This window comes from Eriocheir sinensis, unplaced genomic scaffold (assembly GCF_024679095.1).
Source record: "Eriocheir sinensis breed Jianghai 21 unplaced genomic scaffold, ASM2467909v1 Scaffold1294, whole genome shotgun sequence".
Classification (NCBI taxonomy): Eukaryota; Metazoa; Arthropoda; class Malacostraca; order Decapoda; family Varunidae; genus Eriocheir; species Eriocheir sinensis.
In genome coordinates, this window is record NW_026110622.1 from 10,363 (window position 1) to 20,468 (window position 10,106).

The window sequence follows — 10,106 nt, forward strand, 5'->3', positions numbered from 1 at the left end:
TGGAAGGAGGCAATAGCGCCTGCAGGAGGAAATGGTAACTGAATCACAAATAACACACACTGTAACTAATAAGCCCCATTGACTGTTATCTATGTTTTTTGCATACAGAGTACTCTCAAAAATGATGAAGTACATGCAAGTGTGTGTGCATCATAAAACCTCTATGAAATCAGAGCACAAACTTAAACAAAAATATCACATTACAACTATAGTTCTCCGTTCCATGACTGCCAGTACCTGTCCAAGTGTTACAGTATGGTTACAATCTCACCAATTAACGCATTAATTGAGTCTGTTGGATAGAGTTTGTGTAGATGAAGCAGTCAATTCAAACCCACGCTACAGTCTTCACTCACTCTTGAACCTGGAAACAAAAAAGACATCATATTCCATCTTAATAAATTACAAAAAAATAAAACAAGTTCTGCAGAAGGAATGGTAATACACGATTGTTTACTTCACCACTAGTTTACTTCCTCTTTTCTTTAAATACAAACAAATCACAAAGAGAAACAGCAGCACATCTCTCCCCCACTTACCTCTACCCACAAGGTCGAAAGCATCCTCAATCCCATCCCTCTGTCACTCCTTCCTTCTTCTCTCTTCATGCTAAGTAAACAGCTTCGGGACTGTACCTGTTGGGGGCAATAGAAGTGTCATAAAAAAGATCAAATTACTAAACTGAAATATTTATAGTAAGGACAGTGCAAGTGAGTTTATGCAAAGCTAATACATCCAATCTGGACCACACTTTACTTGAGAATGAAATAGTTGTTGTCGGTGGCAATGCACATGGTCGCCGGGGTTTCAGACCAGAACACCTGGCGGGGCTGGATCTCAATGCGCGCACCAGCTCCTGGGCTCTCCCAGTCATAGAAGGCAAGGCCGGTGGTGCTGGACTGCAGCCAAGCAGGTACCAGGCACCATAGATCCCTGCAAACGGCTGTAAGGAGTGTAGAGTAAGCTTGATGCTCTGCACTTAGCAGCAGCTACACTTATTTAGACAAACAAATAAGTCATGCTGGGTGACAAGTCTTGTTAGATTAAAACAATTACCATCGTTAGATGCACAAAACTCATTATTTACCTTCACATCCAAAAATCTGGTTTGAAATGCCTTCTCTCCTTGAAATTTTGAATAGCTTATTACACTGAAGTTAGACTCCTGGATGGCATACTCAGAGGAATCCAGCGCCCATTAACAAACTCCATGTATGGACCAAAGCGCCTTGTTTATGAGGTCATGGCTGTGTAGATGATGCACTTCTGTCAGCCAAGAACACACCACCACAAACCTTCAATGCAAGAACAGGGCTGAACAGGGCAAGTCTTATATAATAAAGGTATCCATTAGGGAGAAAACTAACCCTGTATCATAAAAAATGTTAAAAGATACTCATAATTGGAGTTTCTTTCTTTTAGGAGAGTTTATAAGACATAGAATCCCACTGATGCTTGGTGAAGCTTGTAAGGCCAATAAACAAAATGAAGTAAGATTGAAAAAACAAGGATCTCTGAAATGCCAAACATAAAAGTCTTCCTCAGCACACAAAGGCAGTACTTTTTCATTACATACAATACATTTAAATGAATAACTGGGACAAGGTCTCTCTATACCAAACTCATGGCTTCCTTAACACTTATAGTCCTTCCATACCCTACAATATTTTGTACATACAATAACTGGGACAAGGCTCTCAATAACAAAAAGTGCCTTCCCTTTAGCAGGCCTGCATTCTTCCATTGGGGGTTGTTATGGCGGCATCTGAGGGCAGAGATGTCACAGTCACCAGGTCCCCACGGCCAGGGCAGACGTCCGTCCTGGCCCCAGAGCCTCATGCCTCCCATGGCCTTGAGGTTAGCCTGCTGGATCTCTGAATGCTTCTTACCACACAATCTTGCGCACTCACATCCATGGACATTGGCCTGCCTCACGCCCAACCTGAGGGGCCACAAGAGAATGATGCTGGTCAAGACACAAACATAGAGCAACAAACTAAAAGAAGTGGTTGGTGATAAGATTTCAAGACATCCTAGTGACTATAAACTAAAATGAATGGTGTCACAACAAGATATCAGAAACCTTTATTTAGAGTAGACATTTCTGGAGGGAACATATAAAGTCGTCCCTTAAATAGTACGGTTTCCAATAGTTCGGTTTTGGTTTTGCATGGATTTTTTCAGATTTTTTAGGATTTTTAAATTTCACGACAAGCAGAAAATTTAAAAATCCTAAAAGATCTTCTATTACAATCCGTATAAAACTGAAACGGAACTATTGGAAACCGTACTATTTGAGGGATGACTGTACTATTTAATTTCTGCACTTTCGCTCTTCCTCTATAAAATATTCTCTCTCTCTCTCTCTCTCTCTCTCTGTGTCTTCCCTAAATGACCACACCTCACCTTTCTCCCTTCTCCTAAGTCTTACTCTGACCATCACACTGGCGTTCCTTCATCATAATGCCAATGCACACGCTTGTTCGATCCCTTGAGAGCGGAGGATGCACCACACTCGGTCCAGCCTATAGTTGAGGGTGTTCTCCAGGCGGGTGTTGGCGCACACTAGTAGCACGGTGCAGTCCTCGAGCCAGTAGAGAATAATGGAAGGTCGGGTGGAAATAGCCACTGGGATGAAAAGATATCTGATTAGAAGAGTGTGCTTTATACTAATAGATGGTTTCCAGTGCAGGACTATATTAGGTTCCTCTTTATCAGGGACTTTTCTACTTTTGTGTGTGTTTGTGATGTGGCAGAAAATAAGTTAACAGGTAAAGTTTTTTCAATCAATTGGCAAAATTTATTCTAAAGTCTAATTTTGAAAAGTACTGATGTTCTTGGATGAGAGAGAGAAACAAGAGGACATGGAAAGAAGTTGAGGGCGACTACCAAGTGTAGGGAGAGATGAAAAGTTTAGCTTCCCAAACAGTAGAAGCATTGAGCTATTGAACAGACCTTTGGAGGAGGAGGTGGTTTGTGCAAGAAACATTCATGATTTTAAGGAAAGTTGGATAAGAGTGATATGGAGAATGGGACAGCTGCAAGCACAGCTTCCTTTTTTCCCGTATGTCACAATCTAGGTAAATACACACACCTGAGGACACATTCTGGGAGGCCCTCAGTCTGTTCAGCTTATTGTCTTGGTTCTGATAGTCCCAGATCTTGACCAGGCTGTCGCCGCCCGTTCGAGATGAGGTATGGCTTGTCTCCATCCATGGTAGTAGTCCACACAGTTCTCATCTCCCCGCTTAGGTGACCCTCGAGAGTGAAGGGTTGTTGTGGTGACCCAAGCTGCCACACCTGGAGAAAAGGTTGGCATATGGATGAGAAAAAAATTAGATTGTACTCCTTGTTGACACTGATAAAGTTTATGTCAAGAAACATGTCAAGAGTCAGAAAATGAACTTGTTTTTGCTGACACCAATAAGTTTTCTAAGTCAAGAAGTCAGAAAAATGAGCTTTGTTTTTGTTGAAATTGATAAGTTTAAGTCAAGAAATCAGAAAATGAAACTTGCTTTTTAAGCTGACACCAATAAGTTTAAGTCAAGATAGTCAAGAAAAAATGAGCTGTTTTGTTTGAAATTGGATAAGTTTAAGTCAAGAAGTCAGAAAAATGAGCTTGTTTTTGTTGACATCATTAATGAGTAAGGTCAAGAAGTGATATATTTCTCTGGATGTGGCACGGAGAAGATTTAGACATTTAAGAGGTATGGTGTTTTTTCTTTCTCTGCAGAATGCAGTATTCTGTAGTATATATGGTGGTGTAATAAAAACTTCTCTCATAATAATAATAAAAAGTTATGATATTTCTAAATATTGCTCATTTTCAGGGCTATGACGAGAAATGCTATGGAAGCAATCTCCCACTTGCTCTCTCCTCTCTCCTCTCTCTCTCTCTCTCCCTCATTTCTGCCCCTCCCTCCTCTGTCAATGTTACTACCATAGCAGTCAACAGAGTCAGTCACTTGGTTCGCCTCGCTTCTCTACTTCCGCCTCGGGAGCATTGTGGAACTGCTTGATGCGGCCACGAGACATGACAGATGTATTCAACAAAAGTGGAAAATGATCTGTGGCTTCAGCAGTGCGCGGCATGAGACGTAATGAGTGTGTACAGATGCCAGATGCCTCCACCCATTTTTCTGAGTCAAGAGTTGGCGTATATTTGAAACGTAGGGAGTGTAGAATGATGATTATATATATGATCCCCGGTGACAGAGGCGTGGTGGTATGCATCTTATATATACGATCGCCATAATGGGTAAGGTGCTAATGGTCCTCCAAGCAAGAAAATGAGAAAATCACCCTCCCACAAACCATTTCATAATATATATCAAAGCATTTGTGATCAGATTATGTATCATCTATTTTGGGGTTCTATATCACGCACAAATTTGGCTCATTGCTGCTACACGGTAAAGCTATTGGGGTCTTGGGGTTCATTCTGGCCGAAGGCTACCAGGTTAATGAAGCAGCTCATAAGCAAAAATATAAACAAGTAGAAAAAGCCCTTAAACCAATTTATTTCTATAAAGAAAGCAGGACAGGTGGCTAATAGAGAACAAACACTCACCTTTGACAATGCTAGGGATCAAGGGAGAGGCCGAGGCGTAAGGTGTTGTTGTCCTTGGGAAGGTTGACAGACGATCTGCATCACGTAGTGGGAGTGGCCCTCGAACACCTGCTGGCAGCTCCACTTCTTGTCCCAGTTCCACAGCTTGATCGTCATGTCGTCTGCCAACACACAGCAGGCATCAGGGAACAGTCTGAGCTCACTAACACAGCTCTCAGTATATATTGTACCCACTATCCCTTGTATCCAGTATATCACAATCTCAATAAGGTTTCACTATCTGTATATCTAGTATATCACATTCTCACTCAGCTCCCTCTATTCTGTATATCACATTCCCACACAGCTCTCACTATCTATCCAGTATATCATATTCTCACATCTGTCTGTCTATCTATACCTCAAACGCCCTGCTCTCTCACGGGAACGTCCCTCCAGGGGGTGGCAGAAGTGTCTCCATCACTCCCTGTTCTGGCACCCCCTCACAGCACACTCAATCCTGCTAATTCCAACTCGCTCACCCTACTGATCCACTTCACATGAGGTCTTCCCCTGACACCCCCTCCCTCATACACTCTTCACAAATTCATTCTCCCTCATTCTCATCAAGTGTCCAAATCATATTCTCACATGCTCCCCAAAATAGGATTCCTGCATCTTCAAACTCTTCTGCACATTCAACTCCTCTCAATTTCTCTTTTAACTTTTTTTTTTTTATACAGTGAAATATATACAACTACTACTTATTTGTGTGTTTTTTCAAGACCAGTGTTAAAAATTTAGTATAAACTATTCTTGCATCCATCCAACCCAAATCACTCTTCTAAAGTCCTACACATTTTCTAACATTTGAAGTGTATATCCACAAAGCTCCTACAACATAAAAACACTGGTAAACCTGAAAGAACTCCGTTGTCATTAAAATTCCATCTTTGACTGAAAACAAAGAACTTGGGAGAGGAACAAACTGGCGAAAGGAGAGAGAAATGCATTCCTACACCATTTGAAGACCAACCAATCATAAGAGGACCAAGAGGACACTGTAATGAAGGCAATCCCTCTGAACTCAACTCAACTGAACTGAACACCAGAGAACAGAGATAATGAGCAGCCAGCCACCCACCACTGCAGGTAAGGATGAAGGGCTGGGTGGGGTGGACAGCGATGCATCTCACGTAGTCCGAGTGTGCCTCAAACTGGTGAACTCTCTCCAGGGTGTTGTAGTTATACACCCTCACCTGCATGTCGTCCGAGCCCGTCACCACCCAGTTCTTGCGCGCCACAAACCTGGCGGCTCGCACAGGCAAGTCACATACCTGTCAGAGTGTGGAGATAGAGGTGTTTTGAGAAAGGTGAGACAAGACCGGATTTAATTCTGCTGTACTGAAGTCCTTATACAATTAACAAAATAAATTTCTCTCCAGACTTTATTTACTCCTTGTAGAGTATATAATGTAGAAGGAAAATGTGTTTATGCATCCAGGAAACCTCCCATTTGCAACAAAGGAAGCATATCAGTATTGAGTCTATTTCTTTTGCATGATATTATCATTTAACTTTCTCTATCACCAAGGAAATATATTTAGATGTCTTTTCCTCTGCTTACTTTATCCTACTGCTCTTGATCAATCATGTTAAAGAAAAGAAGAAAAGAAGACGTGCATTTTTTCCACAGCTATCATGAATATCCCTTAGAAGAAAAGAGAAAAAGAAGATATGCATTTTCCACAGCCATCATACCCCCCATCATCATGTCCTACATTACCCAGCAGGCTTTACATAGGTGATATCCTTACCACACTTGCCCACCCCGCCCTAGCACTCACCTCAAAGCTCTTCACCAGCTGCTGACTCTCAGTGTTCCAGACATGCACATTGCCATTGTAGAGGGAGGCCAGCATCCAGGGCTCGGTGGGGTGAAGGTCCACCGACTTGACCCGGTCGGACCGAGCCGTCAACTTCCGCTTCACATCTAATCGCAGCGGCTGTGGGGGGTGAGAAATAATAATGAAAAATACTATAACATAAAAAACAGAACAACAACAATTGGTAAAATGACAACCAATGGATGTGGGGGTCAAGAAATGATTATGTGAATGAGAAATAATCATGAGAAATAGTATAACATAAGGAATAGCATAATAACAAGGAGTATAACAAACAAGATAGCGGTGGCTGAGTGGTTAGTGTGCCGGCCCCGCACTGTCCATGATGTGGGTTCAAATCCGCCGCTAACCACGTGGGATTATTCAGTCACCGCCGAGTGGCCTCAGACTACCCACATGCTGTCCTGAAGACCAACCATCAACCCGGCCTCTAAAAAAAGCTCTACAGCGCAAGTGAAATCAAGAATGAGCTCCGGGGGGCAGCATGAGCCAATAATAATGGCGCCACTATAAACAATCGCCTATGCCATGACGGGCTCGGGCCAACCATCAGGCCCCATGAAATAGCATACCGGCACTATAGACCACATGTAAAAAGAACAAGAAAAAAAAAGAGAAAAATAATATAAGAAACAATTTTAGGCATAGTATACTAAGACAAGTAGCAATTATCGTTAGTTTGGTTACAAAAGTAACGAAGATACCGATATATATCTAAATAAGTAGCGGATGGCCGATAACCCGATTTTGTTATCAGCGATAAAGTATCGCGATAACTTATCGCGATAACGCCCAACTATGAAAAACAGCATCATATTTTGTCCAGAAATAAGCAGTCAGCATCTCGAAATTAGTAGGCTACACTTTCGTGAGTATTCCCCTAGTGGTGTTCTAAAAGTTTGTCCATGATGTTGAGCTAATGCTGATTTAAATAAAGATAGAGACTGGAGGATGACTAGGGATTCAGGGAGGAATTTCCACAAAGGTATTCCTGACACTAAAGGACCTCTTCCTTAGTTCCAACTGACTCCTAACATGTGACATTTTATACTGGTGGGCTCTAGTGGGTATATCAGGAGCAAGAACAAACAGGTGAAGACGGAGAAGAACGTAATGCTAATGTGGCACTTTTGTGAGCCACGCAGTGAACGACCCGTCACCACCATTACGAACCCTCGAGGCGGGGCGCACACAATGTGACATATTTAATGCCAATGTTCGGTAATATTTTAACGACCGTGCCGCGGTGGGTAGGTGCAGCAGAGGAGCCAGAGGGGAAAATACCGGTACTTGTGAGCTACAGACGGGGTGAGCCGCGCACTAAACAAGCCATTATTCAGCACCATGAACCTCCTGGCGGGCGCACACGATCCTGCATGTACCAATACCACTGCGTGATATTTACACGCCCGTACCATGGTGGAGAAGTGTGGCAGAAGAGCACGGGTACTCTAAGGTGATATTTACACGCCCGTACCATGGTGGAGAAGTGTGGCAGAAGAGTTAATGGGTAAAATGTTGTCCGCCTCCCTGCCGCCCCTGTTGCTGACACTCCTCCGGCCGACGTGTCAACAGAGCCACGCATGCGCACTGTACACCTACACCGAGAAATAACTCCCCGCAGAAATAAGGCGCTGTGCTGTCCATTACACACACACAGTCATTACACAGTCTTACAAACCCGTAATACGCCTATAATAAGGAGGAAAGGAGAGAAATTCAAGTCACAGTCATTACACAGCCTTACAGACCCTATAATGAGGAGGAAAGGGGAGTAATTCAAGTCACAGTCATTACACAGCCTTACAGACCCTATAATGAGGAGGAAAGGAGAGAAATTCAAGTCACAGTCATTACACAGCCTTACAGACCCTATAATGAGGAGGAAAGGAGAGAAATTCAAGCCACAGTCATTACACAGCCTTACAGACCCTATAATGAGGAGGAAAGGAGAGAAATTCAAGCCACAGTCATTACACAGCCTTACAGACCCTATAATGAGAAGGAAAGGAGAGAAATTCAAGCCACAGTCATTACACAGCCTTACAAACCCTATAATGAGGAGGAAAGGGGAGAAATTCAAGTCACAGTCATTACACAGCCTTACAAACCCTATAATGAGGAGGAAAGGGGAGAAACTCAAGTCACAATATCATTACACAGCCTTACAGACCCTATAATGAGAAGGAAAGGAGAGAAATTCAAGTCACAGTCATTACACAGCCTTACAAACCCTATAATGAGGAGGAAAGGGGAGTAATTCAAGTCATAATCATTACACAGCCTTACAAACCCGTACTACGCCCTCTGTTCGTTTGTTGTAAAGCCTTTTCTTGATTAAAAATTGTTGCCCTGATGTTTGTGCCGTGTATTGAAGCAGAAATAGGACAAGTAAACGACAGCGGTGAATGAAATATAGAATAAGCAAGAAAGTTAATTGAACCTCTCTCTGCGACTTATTTGTCGGCTACGAGCTTATTCCTACAATACCGCCACGGCTGCAACATGGAACAGCTGTTAAAGAGACAACAAACACTGAATATGATAGCAAAGATAATAACGGTAAATGATAAAGATAGTGAGAAAAGACCAAGAGAACCAGGAAAACAGGGATTAACGCAACAAATAAAGACTTCTTAATGCGAGCCGTTAGAAAGGCTTACCGCTTAACATTTTCCCCCACTATTTCCATTATAAAGATATAACAAACAATAAAAATAACAGTAAAGATAATGAAGAAACTAAAGGAATAGACCAGGAAAAGGAGGATTAACGCAACAAGGAGGACTTATACTGGGAGCCGCTACAAAGGCTTACAACATAAAATTTCCGCAATCTATACCAATCTCCTTTGTTGTTTTACTTGCAACAATAAACTATCAATCAATCAATCAATATATATAATGATGGATGGGAATGAAAGGATGTAGTCATGGATATAAACTGTAACACTCCCCATTTTCCAAGACAAGAACCAAATCACGGATTGGAGACTTATATAAGGATGAGGAGAAAATTGAAAAAGCAACAAGTGATAAAGAAAAGGCAGATATATTATGTGAACAGTTTGCTGGGGTTTTTATTAATGAACCTGATGGAAACTTACCAGTAGCTGACATCAAAGAGGCCCCAAGATTTGATAATGTGGAAATAACACAGGATAAAATAAGGAAGGTAATAGAAAACCTTAAAAGAAACAAGTCTGACGGGATACACCCTAGGATCATAAAGGAATTGAAAATCGAGACACTGGTGGAGCCTTTGAGGATACTATACAGCAGTTCATTGCAGGATGGTGTGGACTGGAGAGTAGCTCACATCACAGCCATTTTTAAAAAGGGGAATAAATGTGATCCAGGCAACTATAGGCCGGTCAGCCTTACTAGTATATTCTGCAAGATGATGGAGTCACTTTTGAGAGAGGAAATTATTGCACACATGAAAATGAACAATCTCTTTAGTAATAAGCAATTTGGCTTCATCACGGGCAGATCGACGGTGCTGCAACTTATCAAAGTGCTTGACGCATGGACTGAGGCTCTTGACGAGGGGCTGGCTGTGGATGTGGTTAACCTGGATTTCATGAAGGCCTTTGACAGAGTCCCACATAAGAGATTAATGAAGAAAGTCTCCAGCTATAGAATGCTATT

At 42.1% G+C, this 10,106-nt stretch overlaps 1 pseudogene; it reads right to left on the reverse strand.

The window, feature by feature from the left end:
* Positions 1-752: 752 nt before the first annotated feature.
* Positions 753-7,891, reverse strand: LOC126989771 (coatomer subunit beta'-like; annotated as a pseudogene).
* Between the last annotated feature and the right edge of the window lie 2,215 nt (positions 7,892-10,106).